Source organism: Phodopus roborovskii, unplaced genomic scaffold (assembly GCF_943737965.1).
Source record: "Phodopus roborovskii unplaced genomic scaffold, PHOROB, whole genome shotgun sequence".
Taxonomy (NCBI): domain Eukaryota; kingdom Metazoa; phylum Chordata; class Mammalia; order Rodentia; family Cricetidae; genus Phodopus; species Phodopus roborovskii.
The window spans coordinates 9,670,993-9,693,910 of record NW_026126567.1 but is presented as its reverse complement, the minus strand read 5'-3'; the positions used below and the strand labels follow the sequence as shown (position 1 = coordinate 9,693,910).

Sequence of the window (22,918 nt, the reverse complement as noted above, 5' to 3'; positions counted from 1 at the left end):
GCCCTTTCATTTTTACTGTGTGATTCTTTGCCTGTGCTAATAACACAAAGTAGAGCCATGGTTGAGAGCCTTGCCAAGTTCCCAAAACCTAACCTGTAAGAAAATAAGTATTCATCCAATATAAGAAGCAAAAGCAGGGAAGACGTTGAAGGGAAAATGCCTGAGTCCCTGAGGTCAGAGAAGGCTTTCTTCCTGTGCACCAGAATCATTGCCTGACCTTGGACGAACACTCTGGCTCAGGTTGACTCCTTAAATCCACACAACACCACTAAAAGAACCCCCAAAACCCCCAAAACATGAAGAGATATGTTTGCTTGAGAACATGATGGGAAACATAAAAATAACCCTCAGAAATACTTACAGTGATTTTTCAATGTCATAATCGTTTTGGTTTCTTGAATATAAGAGGTACCAGAGAGGTGAGTGCAAAGAATCTGAGCTTTCTTTCTGCTTCCTGCTAAGACTGGCAATTCTGAGGCAGGATGGAAAGTGGCACCCACCCGGGCATTGCCCTAGAAAATCATCTGAGGTGTCTGGATTTCCCCATCGGGGAAAGGCCAATCGATGATATTTGTCTCACTAGGAGTGAAGAGGGTTAATTAACACTTGCAGCGTTTTGAGATCTGAGACTAAAGGAGCTGATAAAAGGGTGTCAGCACCCAGCAAGCCACTGGGCTCTGAGAAACTTAATCAGGATGAGGAAGCCACTGTGGCTCCCTGGGCTCTCTCATCATCCGGTCTTCTCTGCTGGCCTTTCCTTGTCCCCTGAGCCTGGAATCCCTGTCACCATGCTGCTGTGTGTCTCACTCCCCCTGCGGTTCCTTCCTCCTTTAAATCCTGCAGAGACCTTTGGGGACCTACATGCTTTGCAAAATCATTCTCCATTCACTTGCTCGTTCATTTGTGCACACAGCAAAGCTATACTGAGCATCTAACATGTCCCAGCCTGCCCAGAGCTCTAGCAACGCTAAGTTTAGCATCTCTGACCTCACAAAGCTGAGATTGGTCCCCAGCCAGGCTACATAAGGCATCTGTGAACACTTTCAAGTGACTAGGTCAGGATTGAAAGCCACGTTTCATAAAATCCAACACACATAATTTCTCCTGTATGGTACTTCCCACATGGTCTGACAGAGATGATGGATTGTTGGATGAGATATCACCTGAGTAGAACTCAGCACATTTGATGTGTGGGCGGTCCCATGAGATCTGGTTCAAACCTAAGCTTCTCTCGGTAATATCAGCAGTATCTTTCCTGGAAATGGGGAAGAAACCATCGTGCCCTCAATGAAAAAAGCACCCAAAACGTTGCCTTCTGTCTAAACATTTCTTCCTAAACACCTGCCACCTGCCCACCTGCCTCAATGGCCAATTGGCTTCCTCCCTAAAACTACTACTCCTTCTCATTTGTTTCTAGGGGGATCTCGCCAGGTGCAGGTAACAATGTATGTTCTCAACCAACCCAGCAAAGGTCCCTGCCCTGCATTCCTGGCTACAGGGTATTTGGCAAGGCAGTAAACTTTGCAGGAACACAGAACCACAGTAATCCCAAACTCTTAGAGCTGCTGGGGGGACCAAAGACACTGTGCCCTCCAGGCCTGCCATATAGAAAGGGTTCCATGAGGTCAGTGGCATCTCTTTCTCAGTGGCATCTCTCTCCAAGGCATGATCACATCCACAGCTAGACAGACAGATGACAGACAGACAGACAGATCAGGTTCTTTTTCCTTTCTTAATTTTATTGGTGTTTTTCCTGTATATATGTCTGTATGAGAGTGGCAGATCCTCGAGTTACAGACAGTTGTGAGCTGCCATGTGGGTACTGGGAATTGAACTTGGGTCCTCTGGAAGAACAGTCAGTGCTCTTAACCACTGAGCCATCCTTCCAGCCCCCTTATACTGGGTTCTAAAAACAGGGCAAGACAGCCTGAACACCATGATGTTGTTGCTTCAGGACACAGGAATTCGCTGTCTACACTGTCAGGGTTCTTACCTTCTGCCCCTCTACTCTGACACCTTTTCTGTAACAATTGTCAGCTGCAGGTGGCTTGGCTGAGTTCCTGTGGCATTCCTCATATGTCCCCAAAATGACTCTCTCCTCTGAGTGTGGCTGTACACCACCATTTGGAAAGGAAAGCCATTGGGTTAGTTAATCATTGCCCCGATCCCACGGCATCCAGGCTAGCCAGATAGCAGGTTTGGGACAAAGGTCTGTGGTTAGCACAAATGAGGAATTGAGTCGTAGACTCTACCAGCTGACTCGTGGGGGGGGGGTACCCAGTGGGGAGGGGGAGACAACCACTTCTGAAGAGGTAGACAAACAGGAGATGTTCCTTCTAAGCAGTTTGAATTAGCTGCCTTTTGAAAATTGGATTTTATATTTGAAACCATTTCTGAACTCTCTCAACAGAGAGCAGACAAACCGAGGCTTTACCTTGGCATGGAGCTACTGTACAGACGGGGGGGGGGGGGGGGGATGACTGCCTGCTTCACAGGACCGCTGCCTCACTAGCCCCACAGTCATGGTGACCTCTGCCAAAGTCCTGATGGGAGAAGAGACACTCTAAGGAAGATACTCCTTCACCTACTCTGGATGGTCGCCTTTCTTCACCCACAGACATCGAGTGTTTAACAGATTGGGGGGGGGGAAGCAAAGGATGGTTCAGGCTTCCTCTTTTCACCTTTCAAAGGCATGGGCCTAGGGATGCAGAACTCTGCCTGCCCCAGGCTGGAGAGGGACCGCATAACCACAAAAACTTCAAGACTCTTCTCTTTCACTAATGGGGGTTTCTTGGGGCTGGAAGTACAGCTCCATGGTTAGAAATGCTTCATGTTCTTTCACAGGGTCAGTATTGGGTCCCAGCACCCACTTCTTTCGGGCGGGTCACAACCTGTTCAGTTCCCAGCCCCCGTGGCAGGCAGTTCACAACCGCCTCCAGGGCAGCGGATACCCTCTTCTGTCATCCGTGGGTGCCCCACGCATGTGCACAGACACACACATACACACAAATCAATAACAAAATAAGTGGGTTTTTAAATATGGGGGAATCTTTAATACTCTATTTTCTTCTTCAGGTCTCAAACAAAAAACTGCCTCTGTCACAGAGAGTGCATGAGGGAATCCTGGGCCCGGGTCTGCTTCACCCATAAGTAAGGACCCATTAACTTGTCTCATGGTTGAATTTGCATAAGGCATGTGACCTGGCCTTTGTAAGATGGCCACAGTCACGGCAGGGGACGAATTAGACTCCAATTTTTGCCTTCATTTGACCAAACTATAAATCAAATCATTTTCTCTCTCCAATTTCTGTTCTCTTGCTTTCAGGGTACCTAGGGGACTTTCTTCTCCGCTGAACTGTGAGGTTGCGGCAGCAGTAGCCCACAGAGCCTGCTGGGATTGTCTGCCACTGTTTTTGATGCCCAGCTGAGCAGTCTCCAAACGTTTGTACATAGTATTCCTTTAGCCTAGACAATTCTACCACCCAAGTCTCTCTCTGTCTCTCTCTCTTCTCTCTCTCTCTCTTCCCTCTCTCTCTCTCTCATTCTCCCCCTCATTTACTGCTAGTCTCACCCATTCTTTAAGACCCAGTTCAGTCCCCACCACCTCCAGGAATCCTTCCCTGATGGCTGTCGCCAACGTGCCCACTCCGCATTCCAGCCTAAAGAGCCTCAGGTTTGTTTATTACTACTTAAATAGATTAACTCGGAAGTGACCAAAACCATCGGTGAGTGCAGCCTTCCTTGGGTAACTGTGTCTTGGGCAGCCCCACGATGTAGAACCCTAATACCAAAGACTGGGATTCACCTCAGCCAGCCACTGCTCTTTCCTGAGCCTCAACTTTCTCGTCTACAAAATGGGAGTTGGGTGCACATCTTTCCACTTTGTATGCAGTAAAGACCGGGTGCAAATACATGCACTTCTGCACGGTGCCCATCCCAATCGTAATAAGCATTTGATACATGCAAAAATATTATCATTATCCTCCGTGTACTGCGCCAGGCTACAGTGGAATATATTAAAAACATCAAAAGATAGACTTAAAAACAAACAAACAAGCAACTGTGCTTTTAATGCTCCCATTAGTGTAGATTAGAGGATTAATTCCATTCTAACTCTTGATGCCTGTGTAACAAACAGCCAAGAGTCCATAAACATAAAATCACTCCATCTACCTTTCATTTGAGAAGAAAAAAAAAATCAATGCATTTTTGTTCTCCCCTCTTAGCCTTTGCTTATTCAGATGCCCAAATAAGGTTACTGTGCAAAACACAATTGTTCAGTCTATAAATAATGAAGGGCTCCTCCGCAGAGTCAGAATCTAACAGTAACATCCTAAGTGGATTTCTTTGGCCAGAGTCTCTTTCTGTCCCAGATCTGACCCTAGACATAAGCACGGGCAGCCTGGCTGGCATATAAAAGGCCCAATTGACCTGCTGACCCAGTTTGTGCGGGAGGCTCCAAGCAGAACTATTTTAGCAGCTGCCTTAGTAAAGCCTTCCAGCCACAGGAGGCAGAAGCTGCTCATTTGTTCACTGTAATACTGGAATCACACCATGTGAGGGGAGCTGGACTTAGAGACCCACAAAATCTCTTCCACTTAGAAGCTACACTGTTTAATGCTGAGTTGACTCTTGGACCGTTCTGCTAAAAAAGTAGCGGGCCTTTTCTGTCGTTCCGAACACAAGTCCCTGACAGCAAGACAAGCTTTACTGAGAAAATTCACCCTACTGCCATCCAGGATCCAGTTCTTTCTAATTATATGGGATGCTGCCTTCTCTACCATAGCCAGCATCCATCTATCCATTTCTTTCTTTTTTTTATTCATCTATTTCCGTTGCCCTCAGTAGTCACTTGTGGTACTCTGTGGTACAGAATAGAAAACCAAAGCGGTCCTGTCAGACATCACGTGACTCAAGAGCCCTGATCGCCCCTCCAAAGCACTGCTCACACAGCCTGGAGACCGCAGCTTCCTTCTCACCATCCCCACTGAATCTAAAGTCCCACGGTGACTGGAAGACTCCGCAGCTGGCGTTATTGCTCCTGGTTTCATGGTTGACTTTGTGCAGAGATGGAAGGCCGTGGCGCTCCTTCCCAACACAGAAGAGAAATTGTAAGAGTTTGGCCCCAGCTTGGCCACTGAGTGTACCTAAGCGAAGTTCCTCAAATCGTTCCGTCCTTCAGCTGTGTGGCTTGCAAATCAGGAGGGGCAGTCACAAGGCTGGAGAAGAATCAGATAAGGCCCTCAGTGTCACCAGTGTTGACAGTAACAACACCAGCTCCCCTGGCCTATCTTAAGTATAAAGCCCTACAAGCAGAACACAAGATAGGTACTTGTGGGAGTGGTTACCAGGTCTCTGTTCTTGAAGGGGAAAGGAAGAGAAAGAATTGGGGAAAGAACTAAGTCCAGCTATGGTCTCAGTGATGGCCTGGACCCAGTGAGAAGCCCAAGGAACTGTCAACCTTGAGGACAAACACTGATTACTGGGTGTTAGCTGTGTAATGATTGAGGCATTAGGCTGGCCTGCCCCTGTCACTCAGAACGCACTCAGGCAGTACTCTGGTCAGCCCAGGGTTCTAGGGCTGCATAGTGTACATGCAGGTGCAAAGGGCCCCTTTAAAACACAGACACCCGCCCCCGCACACACACACTTACACACTCTTCCCCCCCCCTCCAGCTCTTCCCCTGGGGCAGACCGGACTTTTCCTGTCTCCCTCCTCTCTTCTGTCCTCTGTCTCTTTAACCCTTTCTCTCTTCTCCCCTTCCTTTCCCTTTCTAATAACACTTCTCACTTAAACTCTGACTGTCTGGCATGTTTGTCCCCTCACCCAACATGGAATCCACCAAGGATCCCCATCACATTATCATAACAAGCTGCCCATCCAAATGGACACAGCCACCCAAAAGAAGGATGGCGTACATCTATTTCCCCTGGATTGGAGTATGGGGGCTTGAAGAGTGGGTACCTACAAAGCTCTCAAGCAACCTATACGACTCTGGAGTTCTCTCTGCAAGATTATATAAGCAACAGACAGCTTCATGAGACTCCTCCAAGGCGTGCATGGAGCTCTAGGAAGGCAACGGCTGATCGGTCACCCTTAGCAGGACGGATTTTCAGTGACTCAGCTGTAGAAGTCATCCATGCCCCTGTGAGTGACCCCAGTCAACACACTGGTTCACCGAAATAGACTTGAATGGAATTGTTCTTTGTGGTCTGCTCTTGGTGTCCTGTCTGAGGTGAATAGTGCCTGTTCACATCCCCTCAGAAAGTCACACAGCAGGTATCATCTCCGGGCATCTTGAGGAGAGGTACTGCCATTGATATAGGCCATATCTCTAGAAAATAGGTACCTGTTGGAGTATGAACCCAACCACCAGGCCTGAGTGCCAGGAATCAGGCAAGCCACCAAAAGCATGGCTGCATGGGTACAAACCACTAAAGGACTCCTCCTCACATGTCTGTGCACGCTCCCAGCTACTACAACAGTGTTTGCTCTCTATTCTTCTTATGGGACATAATTCTCCTAAACCATTGATACACAGATCTTTGTGGTTCTCCATCCCTGATAGCAACCCTTCAAGACTTCTAAGAAAGGCAAGATGGGGCTGAATCTGTCCAAAGCATGTGTCTGTATCTCCAGCATCTACTTTAATGCTTGGTGAGTGACAGACAGATACTCTGCAATTCTGTGGCCTTGAATAGTCAAGGATCTGGATAACGCCGCACCAGTTTCTGGCAATTATGAAAGTAAAAACTATTACTATTCAAATTGTAAAGCCCAGTTGCCAATAAAAACCATCTTAGGCAATGTATGTAGCTGGAGTATCTGATGATTTCAGTAACTTGGTATCTAACAAGGACGTCAATGAGGCTATCTTCAGATTCTGCTCCCTAAGCACACCACCCAGCTCACCCTAGTCTTCACATTGTCTCCCAAGATCTTAAAACTAGCATTGAGTGTATTTTTCTGAGGCAATATGAATTTGTGAGATCACCAACTACCCCTGGCAGAGGATAGCACTCATGAATATGAAGACCCAAGATGTCTCCTCAAGGAGCTTCCATCATTTGGAGGTCACACATGTGTACATAATTTCAGACAAAGTGCAAGGAATGAAGAGGCCATAAGAAACCATTCTAAATTCTACTGAAAGTAATGAAGATCATTCAGGCTTCATGTAGAGGGAGAAAATCCAGCTTCATCTTGAAGAATGAGAAAGAATCAGGCTTGAGAGGACACCAATGGAAAGACACCCTAGCACATGGAGAAAGGGGGGCAGGCTACTTGTTGGGGAGGATGGTATTAATTGAACACCAGAGATGGAACATCTTAGATTCTTTTGTTTGTTTTGAGTTGAGCCAGGGGTCTCATGCAGCCTATAACTTGCTGTGTACCTGAGGACAAACTTGAACTCCTACATCTCTTGTTTCTAACTCCCAAGCACTAAGATTACAGGTGTGAACACTCTGTCAAACTCCATCAGCTTACCTTCTAGAAGAAAAGTTTCACTGAGGATCTCCCAGGTGGATGAGTCCATGCTCATACCAGAGAGATGGCATGCCTAGAGAATGCAAGGAAGCTCCATACACCTCCCATGCCTGCCCATTGCATCTTTTCCATCTTTCTGCACTGAAATTGTACTCTTTATAATAAACAGAAAAGTGGATCCTGGTGGGAAGGTAGGGAGAGAGGAGAGGAGGGAAGAGAGAATGTGTTGCTAAGGTTAATTGTAACATTCTAATATCACATCAATCACAATAGTTCATTAAGAACCAATTGCATTTCAGAGTTTGTATACTCACTCATTATCTCATTTAATCTTGACCTGTGTCCCACAGGCTCGTACTGGAAGCCCCCATCCCTACTTCACAGGAAGACTGCAGATGCTGAGAGATGGCACAGCACAATCTCCCAAGTTAGAGACGGGTCTGAGTTCATACTCAGCTCTTTGTGTCTCTCCTTCAAGAGTCACAGTACCTACCACCTGCTATCTACTGTGGCTTGAAATCTGCGCATCTGTACCTGAGAGGGACATCAAGGTCAACTAAATCCACAAGTGTCTGAACTAGCTGCTTGCTAATTCCCTTAGATGGCCCCCTCCCCATTAAAAGAATGGTGGGTTCCTGAAGTGAAGAAACAGTATCTCTTTAACATGTGCTAAACTGCCATGCAATTCCTGTAGAATTAAATTATGCATTCAACGAATAAGCAAATAATTCATCAAGACTAACGTTACTTCTGCGAATGCCAAGGCAAGATTGGGGACATTTACTTATCAATGTTGATTTTAAAAAAACTCACAGTGAAAGAATAAATAATCAACTCAAAAAATTATGCTCAATCAGGAAATCATGCACAGTTAACTCTTGTCTTAGATATTTTTTTCCATATGATACTCAGAAAAACAAGCCCACACATACTAAAGTACTTATAAATACAATGTACAGAAACTCTCTTTCTCCCTCACGCATTCACATAAACAGAGAGAGAGAGAGAGAGAGAGAACACCTGTACTCCTCTATGCTAAACACCTTCAAGGGCAGAAAGGCTCATCTCAGCACCCCATCTGCTGCCGAGAGCTGCTTACTCAGAGACTCTGGGACCAAGGTGCTTTCCCTAGGTGATTCTGATACGTTCGGCTAATACTTGAGTCATTGTCTTAGATGTGAGCAGGAGATGAGAATTTCCCTTGTATGGACCAGAATTTGAATCCGAGTGGATGAATCTCAGATATAGGACCTTGGGCCAATTATTTAACTTCTCTGAACCTAAATCTCATTAACTGTTTTTGAAAGATGAGTGGTATTTCTTTAAGTGGATGATAGACAGACAGACAGACAGACAGACAGACACACACACACACACACACACACACACACACACACACACACACACAGCAACTAGTAGTTGCCCAAGATATCCTGGGAATGCCGCTGGGGAGTGACACAGACAACTTGCTGGACAGTTGATATTGCGCCCACCGTCTCTCCCGCTGTCCGCTCTTGCTTCATGAGGTCCGCTCTCCACAATCTTCTTCCAGGGGGTGGCTCCTAACCAGGATCTGGCTGGCAGATGTGGCAGTGTTCTGGGATTACAGGTGGACGCCAGTTAGCTCAGGAGACTCGAAACTGTTCCTGGCTGGGGGGGCTACTCGGACAGCCGGGGATGCCCTCTGAGAGGGTGAAAGTATAAGAACCACCTGCCTGCCTTCAGGCAAGAAAACCAGGCTGCTGTCTCTGACCTTCTTCAGCTGTCCCCAAAATCCTGACATGGCCTTAATTCTTGTGGATACATCTATTGTTCGTTGTTATGCATGGAAGCAAATGCCTACAATTTTAGTGCTTCCAAGGCTGCCTTTGGAGGATCAAAGCAAAGACAACTTGAATAAGGGAGGGGATTCGAGGCCAGGTGAGGCCATGGCAAGAGCCTATCTCACAAACAAATAGATAATCAATAATAAATAAATAGACCATGCCTGAATCTCTAGCATCCATACAGTAGCTGCTAGTCTCCAAGCAGACCCTGAATTTGTGTATCTACTCACCTGCTTTATTCAGAGACTATGGCCCCTACAATAAATAGAAAGATTCCAATTCCTCCGAGTCCACTTGAAGGCCCTGGTGCCCAAGCCTCTCCCTTCTAAGCATCAATGTGCTCAGCATAACGTTTCACACTTTCCCGTGACCCATTCTCCAGTTCTAACTGTCGGCTTGAAGACATTCTGCACTTATCCGTGTGATTTTTGCTTTGTTGAAAGCCACCTGCCCCCATGGAAACCAATCATCATTTTTTTATGCAAATCAATGGGGAAAATGATTCAATTAACAGAAAATTACTTAACAGTCATCATACAGTGGCTTGTTTTCTCATTTGAATTTCAATGTTTCTATAATGTCACATAAGCCGTTTTTCTCCTCTCTTCTAGAAAATGACTAAATATAAAAGAGAAAATAAGAATGAAACTCAAACAGGTAAAGCATTTACTGTGCTTCAAAGTCCTCTGATACTTTATCTCGGGTCAACAGATAGTCTCAGACTCATTCAGGGGTGGAGAGAGGCGGAGCAAGCTCACACATGGACAGGGTCACACGAGCCAGCCGTTAGAGGAAAGGAGTAACTGGAACATGATCCCTCCAAAAGCGCCCACCAAGAAATGTTTTCTGTTTTGGATGGAAGTCTGTAATTAAATATTTAACAAATTATCTAATCCTCACAAGTAAATTCCTTCTTAGCAGAATTAGGTCACTGCTACAAAAGTGGTTCGTTCCCTCTCCTCTTCCTGTTTCCATGTCTTTCTCTCCTCACCCTCTCTTCCCCTCTGAAATAGAGAAACTGTTTTTGGAATTTTACACACTCAAATCTGAACAGGGATTTGCACTGTCTGGTGAGAAGTTTTTCTAACAGCATGGGCAGCTTTCCAGACTTCTGTTTTATAATGAATATTCCTACTATTTTTGATTTTTCTTCCCCCCCCCCAAGGCCATGACTACCCAACCTGGCTTGGATATCATTTCACTAAATCAATTAAGTTCTGCAATACAGCTTTCTCAGAAGCAGACCACAGAGATAGCAATCACCGGGATATAGGAAGGAAGTGTCCTAGACCAACATATTGGTCCCATTGACGTCCAGGTTGGGTAGAAAACTTAAATGACATAACAAATGATGGCAACAGAAGCCAGTACTCATTCTAATGAGGTGTAAGAATAAGGAACAAAAATTTAAAAAGGCAACAAAGATCTGCAGCAACTTTTTAAATCTTTCATGCCAATTTTTGTTTGTTTTCTTTTTCTTTTTTTATTTTTGAGACAAGGTCTGAAATAGTCCAGGGTGGCCTCTAACTTGCTATGTGGCCGATGGTGGCCTGGAACTCTTGTCCTCCTGAATTCCTCCATGCTTGGCCCATGTCAAGTGTGTCTGTGTCTGTCTTTCTGTCTGTCTGTCTGTCTGACTGACTGACTCAGGTAAGCACAGATGTATGTAGGGGGCAGGAGTGTTATGTAGCTGTCTCCTCTCTAGTTAAAGCATTTCATCCCTCAGAGAAGTTCCTTAAGCAGGGAAGTAAACAATAAAACAACAACAACAAAAGTAGCTTCAGGAAGTCCCTAAAACTGAGCAGATTCATTAGACAATTCCCTGCTGGAGTAAGCAGAGCCAAGCTACAAAGAGAACTCTGAGACCAGACCAGCTGCCTGAGAGAAGCCGAAGCCAGCTGAGCTGCCTGCAAGAGGTTTAGACAAACCGAGGCACCTGCTAAGGACGCTCTCCTGCAGGCTGTGCAGCAGGTTTCCTAGCCTTTGTGAGCCATCACCCATGCTGGGGTGGGCCTTGGTGACACATCTGTCTTTGAATCATTTCTGCTCCTGTAAGTGGCCCCCTCACTCATATTCCTGTAAGTAGCCTCAATAAAACCCATGGATTCACTAATTTTGATTTGGGTGATATCAATACTTTGGCCTGTCATAGGTTCCCTATCTGGGATGAGTAGATGTTCCCCAGGAGCAGTTTTGTCACACAATAAGGGGATGCACTGTCATTCAGAAGCCAGAGGAACATTTCAGGTGTCACACTTCAGGGAACATCTACCTTGTATTTTGGAAATAAAGGTCTCTCATTGGATTGGCACTTGCTGATTTGGCATGCCTCTGCCTCTGAAGTGTTGGGATTAAAGGCGTTGTGATAACAGTAGTGAATTATAGTTATGAAGTATAATCAAATTAATTTTATGGTTGGGGGGCCACTGCAACATAAGGAGCTGTATTACAGGGCCATGGCATTCGGAAGATTGAGAACAACTGCTCTAACAGCTTGTGGCTTTGTGCCTATAGAACTAGGATTGGCTCCTCTGGCCAGCCTTTGTTTGGGATCTCATTTAGGCTACAGTCAAATATCTTCCAGGGCCACAATTATCACAATGCCTTAGTCTGGCTGGAAATTTTATGCCTATGAGTACTGTGCACACATGGGGCAAGTTGCTTTTGGCCAATTCTGTACAATGTGGTCTTGTAAGGGTTATTTGCTTACCCTGAGAGTATGTATGGCAGCTAGCTTCCCCAGAGCAAACAAACTCAGGGGCCGAAGCCAGTAGGTCCTAATGGCGACTTCCAAGACAGTTACAGTATTTATTTTTTTACCTTTGCTAAGAAGCCACACCTTGTCATTCTGTAACACTCCACAGAGCCAGTCCTGATTCTTCACTTGGAATTACATAGGACCAGATTATTCAATTCCTTTGCTGAGATTCTACTTAATATTAAAAATGAACGAGACTAAAAAGCTTTAGGAACTCCCTGAGATTTTTCTTCCCCTAAGCCATGCAAGCTAATAGACCTCCAGAGTAGAATTAGTGTGGAGGACAGTGGTGAGCTATAAAGAAAGTTGCTTTATAGGGCTAGGGAGATGGATAGGTGGGTAAAACATTGGCCACACAAGCATGAAGATCTGAGTTCAAATGCCTCAGTTCCCACATAAGCCAGACACAGTATCCTATCCAGAGACAAGAATCAGAAACAGGATCTCCAGAATCTCCATACACTGTGGAAAAGCTGCAAAGAGACCTCATCTCAAGCAACATAGGAGGAGAAAACAGCAAGGTAGTCTTCTGACCTCTACATGTGGCAGACACATGCTTGCAATTACACTCATGAACACACATGCACACATATACAGAGAGAGAGAGAGAGAAGAAAAGAAGCCTTGTGGTCATTTCATTCAACCTTTAACAATGGCATCACAGGCTAAGAGAAACCATTTAAGGCCCAGGCTAATCCCCAGATGCTTGGACAACCATGAACTCTGGTTCTAAACCCCTTCATTGTGTGTACCATTTGCCTTTATGCTCATTTCTACATGGATGTTTCCCCTTCTAGTTTGCATCTGGAGGTCTCAGACTGAAATGCTCAGTCGTCTCTGTGCCACTGCTGCAAAACACCCAGTGTGATATGTAAACCAGTGTGAGATGCACTTGTTTTTCACATAAATAGGAAAGCTAGACATTAAGACTCTTCTACGGTGGATCGTACCAGTGTCAGTCTGGGGCTGTTGAGAAATGCAAATCACATACAACCCTGGTCAGATAGCCTCTAAGGTATAAGAAGTTGGATGGATGGAATATTCCTCCCTTCCAGTCATTCTCTGTGGACCAATTGGAGCAGAGTGCACACTCAGAAAAGATATCAAAAGTTACTGTGGACACCCATGGTGATGATATATTGCTCCTGGCCACATCACTGTAAGAGTGGGTGATGAGCTGCTGTCAAAATAAAAATAGCATTATTAAGGTAACAGGGAAGGAGAGAAAAAAAAAATCTTGAAGTTGACATCCATCTTTAGGTTGTATGGTCATGTCCAATACAAATTGTGGAGAGATAATATGCCCAGTGGTGTCCGGTCTTGTCTTGCAATAGTTGTTAACCCAAGTCCCATATGCTGAATACAGAAGGCAAAACAGCAAATAAGATACACGACTTGTCCCCAAAGAAACTGAATGTAATTGAAGTTGCTTTTAATGAGCTTGTGTTCATTCAAATTCTAGATATTTCTCTTATTTAAAAAAAATATTATCAGGACCAGGGACATGGCTCAGCAGGTAAAAGTGCTAGTCAGATGCACAAACCTGACACCCCAAGAGTCTGATCAGGAAAATTCCCACAAAAAGCATGCATCTGAAATCGCAGCCTTCCTGGTGTGAGATGTGAGGCAGAGACGGGAGAGTCAGACAGAGGCATACAGGACAAGCTAACCCAGCGTGCACAGCTCAGCAGCAGGAATGAGAGATAGTCTGCTTCACAATAAAGCAGACGGTGAGAACCAACTCCCGAAAGTTGTCCTCTTATCTATACAACACACACACACACACACACACACACACACACACGTATACACATGTGCACAAACATGCACACACATATACATACACACATACACATGTGCACATACCTGTGCACACACACATACATATACACACTTAGCTGCTATATACCCAACTCAAAGTTCACACCAACATCTATTACAGTGTTCCCTTTGCCAAGGAGATGTGTTTAAGTGAAAGCTAATGGTGACATGAATTCCCAGGATAAAGAGGCAAGGCCTCCTGCCTTGTATTCACTGTCGTTGGTGTAGGGAGCCCTGCCCATATTTGTCAGTAACTTTATGGCACAAGTGTCTATTTCTTCTCTGGAGGGGATGGTGTTTGGAAGGGTTCCTGAGATATCGGGTGAAATACAAAAATTGGAGACAAGTTATAGCAGATTCCCCACACTTGACTTACACACACACACACACACACACACACACACACACACACACACACACACAAATCCCTTTCCCTGCTCAGTCAACTGGTTCCATGGTGTGGCTATATTTCTCTCTCCCTGTCATGTGTCTAAAGCCAATGTGCATGTTTCCAAAGAGTAAGTTGGCAATGAGCCCATGTCAGGGTAAATATGCTGTATTAAGTATAAAGTATGCAGGATCCCAAAAAACAGCTAAATGTGCTCTTACAGATCCCAAACCCGTTTTTTAAAATCACCAAATCAAAGCAGCTACCTACTTCTGGGAAGCCAGGGAGAGCCCTATCAGACTAGGTTCTGTTTAACAGCCAGTATCTGAACAGGACATCTTACTGTGTATGTCGGCCTAATCCAAAAAGAGTGGCACTCTTCTGATTTTTATTTTTTGGTTCACCCAAAAGGAAAACATTCCTTTTAGCCTTAAATTTGTCTGCCCTGGTCTCCAGTCTGAAGACCACATCCTCTCGGAGAACTTGGACAGTTTCTGTGGAGCCATGTTTAAATTGAGTGAGTGAAAGGCTGACTGCCTTTCATAGAGTAGCATTGTTTTGCAGTCAGGTAACTCCAAGCCAGTTGAGCTTTTAGTTTCCATGGGAATAGTCATTGAGGAAAAATAGAGCCTTTGTTGAATTTTGTTTTGTTTTGAGACTAGTCAATTGGTTCTTTCTACCTTTCATTTGGGGGCGCCAATCTTTCTGAAAACAACCACAAAATTCAGGCAGACGTACTGAAAAGGGAAAGAAAGAAGGGATCTGTACACAAATCCAATTTGTCATTATCTGGAATTGATTTGTGTTCCCTGCCCCCAAACCTAGTACATGGTGGGATCCTGCCCAAGATTTTTTGCTTTCTATGTTCTCAGTGTCTGAGTGCAGAAGGGAGCTAAGAGAGCCATGGTGCAAAAGTCCTCTTTCCCAGGGGACACTGGGAACTGTGATCCTGGACTTCTTCTCAGGTGACTTCCTTCCTGCAGACATTCTGTGCCTATTCCTGTTTGGTTTCAGATAAGAGACTGGGACAGCAATTGCTCTCAACTGGTCTGTTTGTCAGTGCAACCGTTTCAGCTTCCTTTGGGACACAGGGCAGGCTCTCTGTTTATCTGTGTATTGGAGTGTGTTCTTCAGGTGTGGACTTAACTTTGCCCTCTGCTTCTGGCAGAAGTTCACCCTTCCTTAACTAGGGTGTACACTATTTGAGCTTGCATTGCACACTCACAGAGAGAGGGACAGAGAGAGAGAGAGACAGACAGAGACAGAGAGAGAAGTCTCAGAGCTCTGCTTCAATGTTTCTCCTTTACCAGCTCACAAGCTCAACCACAGCAAGAGTCCAGGTTCCCTTAAAAGGAAAGGCATCCTAGAATGAGTACAGTCTGGGAGAGGAAAAGGAAAGGAATAAAGCAGAGAGACAGTGAGGACAGGAGAGCTCTGTGAATTAGAGAGACAAACAAGGAACAGAGTGAGTGACCACAGTGGCCCAGCATAGGCCACTCTTTTGTTTGCCATGGACCTACAGAGCTTGCTCTTTTGTTTGCCATGGAGCTTGCTGTCACTTGAGAGCAATGATTGCTGGCAAAGAAAACCCCCAGGTTTCCTTCATCTTGCAATGCAAGGATTCCAGAAGGCAGCTTGGGATCATGTGACTGAAAATGCCACGTGCTACAAACAAGTAATATTGCCATTTGTGAGTGAAAGGCTGCAATTAAAAATAAGGTGGACAAATATTGATACACATTCCCTCCAAGAATCTCAAGAAATTTAAGGATGAATACAGAAAATCTGGACATGAATTGTCAGAAGAGTTGTTTCTATCTTCAGGAATTGATAGTCACTACCCTAGGAGACTCTTAATTAAAGCAAAATATAGAAATACACAAAAGTAAAAATGAAATGTTACAAAATACAAGAAATGCATAAATACAGAGTATACATTGTAAAATAAATTCTCTTACTTGCCCAACTGTGAATAAGATACAGGGAACATTATTTTCTCTTCCTAACTGGAGAGGAGATTGGCATTTGGACAACAAAGATCTTACTTAAAATCATATGAGTAGTTAGTAGTAGATTCACCTGAGATACCCACTCACTTTTCAGCTTAAAAATAAGTTTTCTCGTGATTATTATTGCCATGGTGCACATGCGAAGGGCAGCTTTGTAGACAGTTCTCTTCATCTACCTATATACTGCTTCCCAGAACCAAACTCAGACTGTCTTCCTCACACAGCCAGCATCTTTACCCACTGGGCCATCTCAGTGGTCCATTTCTTACAAATGAATGGGGATCCAGCACGGTAAAGCACCTTACGCAAGGTTAGTGAGTGACTCAAGCCATGCCAAAGGGATTTCAAGTCAACATTGAAAATGCAGAAGTTAAAACATAAATCAATACGTACATTGAGATGATGACGTCTTCATTTAAACACATCTAGGCCATCAGCCATGCAAGTACTCAAGTGCAAAGGAAATGCATATTTCTATTAGCTCAGGTAACCTAACCTCTGCAGCAGCCATAAATAGACTGAAGCCTCAGTAGCGTCACATAAATTATTGATTGTTATTGACAAAACATAAATTGGAGGCCAAGCAACTCTAAACAATAGTTTAGTTTTCTTTGTTTAACGAAGAAGATCCTTTCATCTTGGAATGATTCCTTGTCAAATCTAAATATGAAGAGCACAAAGAAAGGCTTGTGCTTTTCATTACCTGAACTTGGAAATGGAAATGGCCCACTGGCCAAATCTAATCACTGGCCCCTACCTTTCTATGAGAGGAACTGAAGGACATGCAAAGGATTGAATACTAGCTAAGAAGTAATAGTGTTGCATTGTGACTTTCCTTTACATCACTGTTAACCTTTAGTATCCATGAAAAATGGACACTGTGGAATTCCCTTACAGTTATTGGGAGAGGCCACTGCTAAACCAGTTGCAAAACATTTTCCACAGCTCAGCATTTGCAAGGTGAGTCACATAGGAATCTCCAGAGGCTGCTGGGTCACCACAGCAACCCCAAAGATAAGAAAATGCAAGGCTTCCCATTACATTTCTTTTATGTCTTGTTTGTCAAGACAACATTTCTCTCCTGACTGCCCTGGAACTCACTTTGTAGACCAGGTTAACCTCCTGAGTGCTAGGATTATAGACATCAGTCACCATACCCAGCTTTCATTTCTATTTAAAAACAAAAACTGATCACATCTGTCTTTTCAGTTCATTGCACCTGATGATCCCATACAGAAAAATTCTGACATTTTCCCCCTTTTTCTCTCATACTTTTTTATGTATTTTATTTAACTTTTTTATGTGCATTGGTGTGAAGGTGTTAAATGCCCTGGAACAGGCAGTTGTCAGCTGCCATGTGGGTGCTAGGAAATGAACTCAGGTCCTCTGGAAGAGCAGCCAGTGCTCTTAACCTCAGAGCCATCTCTCTAGCCCTCTGATTTGAATTGTTTTTAAAACTGTTTACTACTAATATTTTCAATTCCCAATCACCTTCCTTTGTCAAGACAGACAAGCCCAGGGAGGGTCATTTAGAATATTTTTATGTATTCATTGATAATTTCAAACATGCATACAATGTATCCCAATTATATCCAAGACAAGACATCCATTCTCGCTCTACCATCTTCTTCAATGTCCCAGCGAGGGAACTCAATAACTCCTTGGGGAGATGTGCAATCAGTTTCAATGGTCTAGTCACTGTAGAGGGTAGGAGCTTCTCTGCCTCGCTGACTTGATGCTCTGAAGATTCTCAAGGGATTGGGGAGGGGCCTCTGGAAACCATGACAGATGAGCATAAGTGACTATCACAGGTAATGCAGCCCCCTCACCTGCCTGTCATGGGAAGACATGAAGAAGAGCTCTTAGAAAAACATGATTTCACAAGTGACAACTTGAAGCCATTCAGATCTGCATTTAAAAAAAAAAAAAGACAAAACCCCGAGACTGAGAGCTATCTCTGTGTTTAAAGCACTTGTCATATAAGAATGTAGTGGAGTTCAGATTCCCAGAACCCACGTAAAATATGCCAGGTGGGTGTGGTAGCCCACCTATACTTCTAGCCTCGGATGACAGAAACAGAAGATAGGCAGAACAAGATGACTAGCAGGACGAGCTGTATTGATGAGTTCTGGGATAGATTAAGAGACCTGCCTTAATGAATAAGATGGAAGCAATTGAGGGTGATTCCAGACATCAACCTCTGGCCTCCACAAGCACATGCGTGCATAGGCACCTACATACGCTTGTGTCTGTGTTCATGAAAGCATCAGTATACACACACAAACATACACACACACACACACACACACACACACACTCACGGAAAAAGGAAATAATGAAGCACCCCCTCCCAAACAAAACATAAATTGAACAGAAAGAAGAAAGATCGTGTGAGCGGATTCGTGGACTACCTAAGAGAATTCACAGATGGTTCACAATGGGGAGGGAGATGACAGCAGACAGCCAGGAAATGGGGAAAGAAACTGCAGTTCTTTAAAGAAAGTCAGTTGGAAGGAAGATGATTAAAAAGAGAAGCCCCAAAGAAAACTGCAATGATAAGTTTCCTTTGTGGAAACGTGACTGTAGAATGGCTAATTGGCTAGCTGCTCTTAAAAATCAGGCAGGATATGGCCCTGGAGTGTGCGGCCCACCAGTATGGGTCCACAGAGAATGAGATAACCAGGTGCAGAACTGAGGGAGACCCTGCTCTTGGAGGATTTCCTTTTACAAAATGTCTTGTTTGTGTGAGATGGGACATTGTTCTACTTCCTGTCCTGATAACCATGGAAGAGTCTACGCGGATGATGGTGGCCCTGTTACCCTGGATGTCAAAATTCAGATCTGGCAGTCACAGTTGGTCGCTGGGCAAAGGGGATGCCCTAAGAATAGGAAGAAATTCTGGATGGGCCTAAACTCCAAAAAACATAATGCAAAAGATCCCCAAAGATGTTCATTGTTTATAATGGTACTACTATTGCTAATTGCAAACTCATTGCTCCTCTCCAAAGTAGACCTTTTCTATAAGCTGGAGCTGAGCTCCTTGGAGACAAAACTGTTGTATAGTGTGCTCTGATGTTCATGGAAAAAAAAGTCAGTTCCCTACATTCTATCAAGAAATGTTTGGAGGAAAGTATGGGATGCTACAACTACACTCATTAAAAAAAAAAAAAAAAAAATTTCATTTTGTGGCATTCTCTGTATATTGCTCAATCTGACTTCAAATTAGCAGTCCATCTGCCTGGGGCTCCAGGAAGCGGAGATTATGTGCATATATTTCTGCTCTTGCTTCCTTTCTGATATGGCAATAAAAAAAATGATCTGACCAAAACCTACTTGGGGAGGGAAAGGTTTATTTGACTCAAAATTCCAAGTCACAATCCATCATTGAGGAAAATCTAGACAAGAACTCAAGGCAGGAAATTGGAAGCAAGCACCACAAAGGAATTCTGATTGCTGGATCACTCTCTGGTTCACTTACAGGTTCACGCTAATCCAGTTATAATACAGCCTAGTATCCCTCTACCTAGGGATGGTGCTGCCCACAGTGGACTGAGCTCTCCTGGTATATAGTAATCAACGCAATCCCACATAGACAAGCCCACAACCTCAAGCTGACCTAGGAAATTTCTTCATCAAAGTTTTCCCACCAAATGACTCTAGGCTATTTCAGTATGTCAAAGTTAACCACAACAACCTCCATGCCTGTCTAAAAATATAATTTAGGGGCGGCAAGCTATCTCAAGTCTGACAGCTTAATTCCGATTCCCTGAACCCACATTGTGGAAAGTGAGAACCAGTTCTTCAAGTGGAGAGCCACCTCCTCTTGTATGCCATGGCATATGCCCCCCCCCCAACACAAGCACACCAAATAAGTAAGCATCTGATCTTTTCTAAAAGCCAAATTATGTCTTGACAAGCACCATCCCAGAACAAATCATACAGTTTTGCATTTATAGGTACAAATGTGCATTTTTTAAATTTATTATTAAAGTGTATTTGGTTATATTGCTTTCTTGATCAGAGTAGAAACTTCTTATTGTAATAGAAATACATTTACAAGTTGCCACAAAATCTGCAATTTTTAAATTACATCTGCCATTTTCTTATTTTTCCAGAAAAAAAAAAATAAGCCCTTAGACTTGGTCTTCATAGTCAAGTGGTCAATGATCATGACCAAGTAGAAGATGAAGAATTGTGTCCTTCTTAAAGTTCACTGTTTTCATCCCTCCACATAGCCAGTCCTTGATTAGGAGTGAGACTTCTGGTACTTTTTAATTTTTTGCAGACAACAAAAAGCTCAAACTGGCTTCAAGCGTTTTGGCTCAAGTAGCCAGGAACAACCACATGAGAAGAGTATTTCTAGGGAGGAGGCCGACTCACAGGTCCAGGAGGAGGGGCAGAGTTTAGATGAGCTGACCACACACCTTGATCTGTCTGTGCCTGAAGGAAACATACGATTGTGTAAGCAATAAATCAGAAGGCTTTTTAGTGCATTGTATAATGCGCTGTTTGCTTAGACAAGCTAGATGTTAGTTTCTGTTGTTTACAGCTAAAAGAAGCCCAGCCAGCAACGGACTGAAGTGTTTCTGCTTGGCTTACAGACCAGAAGGAGACATGGAAAAAACAAGACTTTGAACCAAAGAAAGGCAAATCAAATTTTTCCCATTAAAAGTATCAGTGTTCTTGATTTCTTGGTCCGCTAATATGCACCATCCACTACATTAGTGGGTTCCAGTGAGAAACAACAGTAATGAAAGTCTCTGTTGTGAGGGTTATATTCTAGGCTAGGAAATAGACAGCAGGCTTGAGGAGGTGGCTCAATGAGTAGGAGTGCTCGCTGCACGAGCATTCAGACCTGAGTTCAAATTCCTAAAGTCTTCATAAAATGAAAAGTCAGGCATAGCCATGCGTGTGCCTGCAAACTGAAGGCTGTGGGATGCACAGACAAGAGGACCCCTGGGGTTTACTTGACCCTTAGCCCAACATCAGACTCAATGAGAGACCCTGCCTCAAGAGAAAAAGGTAGACGGTGACAGACCCTGACATCCTTCTCCGGCCTCTATGCCTGTGCACAGATGTGAATACCCACGTATATGCATAATTCATATACCACACATCCATAACACACACGCACACACACACACACACACACAGAGCAACCAAATTACAGGAAGTCTGGTCACTTCTTGTGAGATGAGAAAGTTTGGTGAGCACAGCTCCAGCTTTCCAGGGGAAACCAGTTAGCTTCATAGTCATAAACCCTGAAAGAAAATCAGGCTCTTACCAGATGCCGTCTGTCTTCCTATCACCAGTCCTGACATAGTGGATTGCCACTTGCCATTGATTTTCATGAGCTAAGACAGCAGTAGGCAAACTGCAAAGAGCTGAAGGACGGCGTTTCAGCCCCACCATCACTGCACCACCTCACAGTGCTCCTGAGCCATAATGCCTCAACAACAAAATGGGTTAGACAAGCGGCGCCTGCTTTCAATGACTCCAAAATCAACCAAGAGCATCGTCCATCATCCAGGACTCCACTGTACACACTGAACTCAACTGCTGGCTCAGTTTATGGTGTGTTTGTGTGTGTGTGTGTGTGTGTGTGTGTGTGTGTGTGTGTGTGTGTAGAACAATTCTGATCCACTAGCTCTGTCACATGAATGTGCTCAGCAGAGAACAAGGTATTTCTTTTTGGCTGCTGGGCTCACTATCCATTTCCCCCTGGCTACATTCCAAAGAACAGGGGTTCTATCTGGTTCACCTCCTGACTTGAAAATAGTCAGGGTCTTAGACAGTGCTCAATAAAATGAAGAGTAAGTAAATGGATTTCTAAGGTGTGAAAACAGAGACGTTTAACCAGAACTCAAGAAGGTTCTAAGAATTATGAAAACTGCATTTAGAAACTGCACACTCTGGAAGGAGTAGCAAGGTACTACTTGTCAAGGTAAGAAATTAAAGTTGGAAGAAAACCAAATACGGTCTGAGAGCCGAATTTAGGGATTGGGGAACACTGTAGAACAACCATCCAGCAAGATGGCTCAGTGGGAAAAGGTGCTTGCCACCAAATCTGATGACAGAAGTTTAATCCTTAGAACCAACATGGTGGAAGGAAAAGAGTTGACTCTTGCAAGTTTTCCTCTGACAGCCGGCCAATCAACAAGTCTAAAAAAATAGTAATTAAAGTCATCTACTGCACATGGCACCCCACCCCCGTCCACAGTGTGTTGGAGAAACCCCACACTGGACAAACTAGACAAACACTTCTCTAACCAAGTGTTCAAATTCAACATCATCAAATGCAAGTGCACTCGGGTACGTAAGAACAGAACTTCACATCTACAGTACATTGTCCAAAACCTCTCAATCTTGGTATAATTGTGAGAAAATGGACAGAGGAATGGCAGGAAGGTGTACCAAGTCCTCCTTGAAATGAAAATTTGTAAAAACATGGAAGACTGGCTAGCACAGATTTAAAGAAAAAATGGAAGCATGGCAATTTGAAGGCACTGTATTAATCTGACCTGAATTCTGGAAAAGAAAAGGGGCACTAATGGAAGGCATAAAACTCATGAGCAGTTTAGTTAATATGTGATGTACCAAAGTTGTTCTCTTAGATTTGGCAAATAC

The 22,918-nt window shown here is 44.1% G+C and overlaps 1 pseudogene; it reads left to right on the top strand.

Annotated features, from left to right (window-relative positions):
- Positions 1-18,654: 18,654 nt before the first annotated feature.
- Positions 18,655-19,219, top strand: LOC127235236 (zinc finger CCHC domain-containing protein 9-like; annotated as a pseudogene).
- Positions 19,220-22,918: the final 3,699 nt, after the last annotated feature.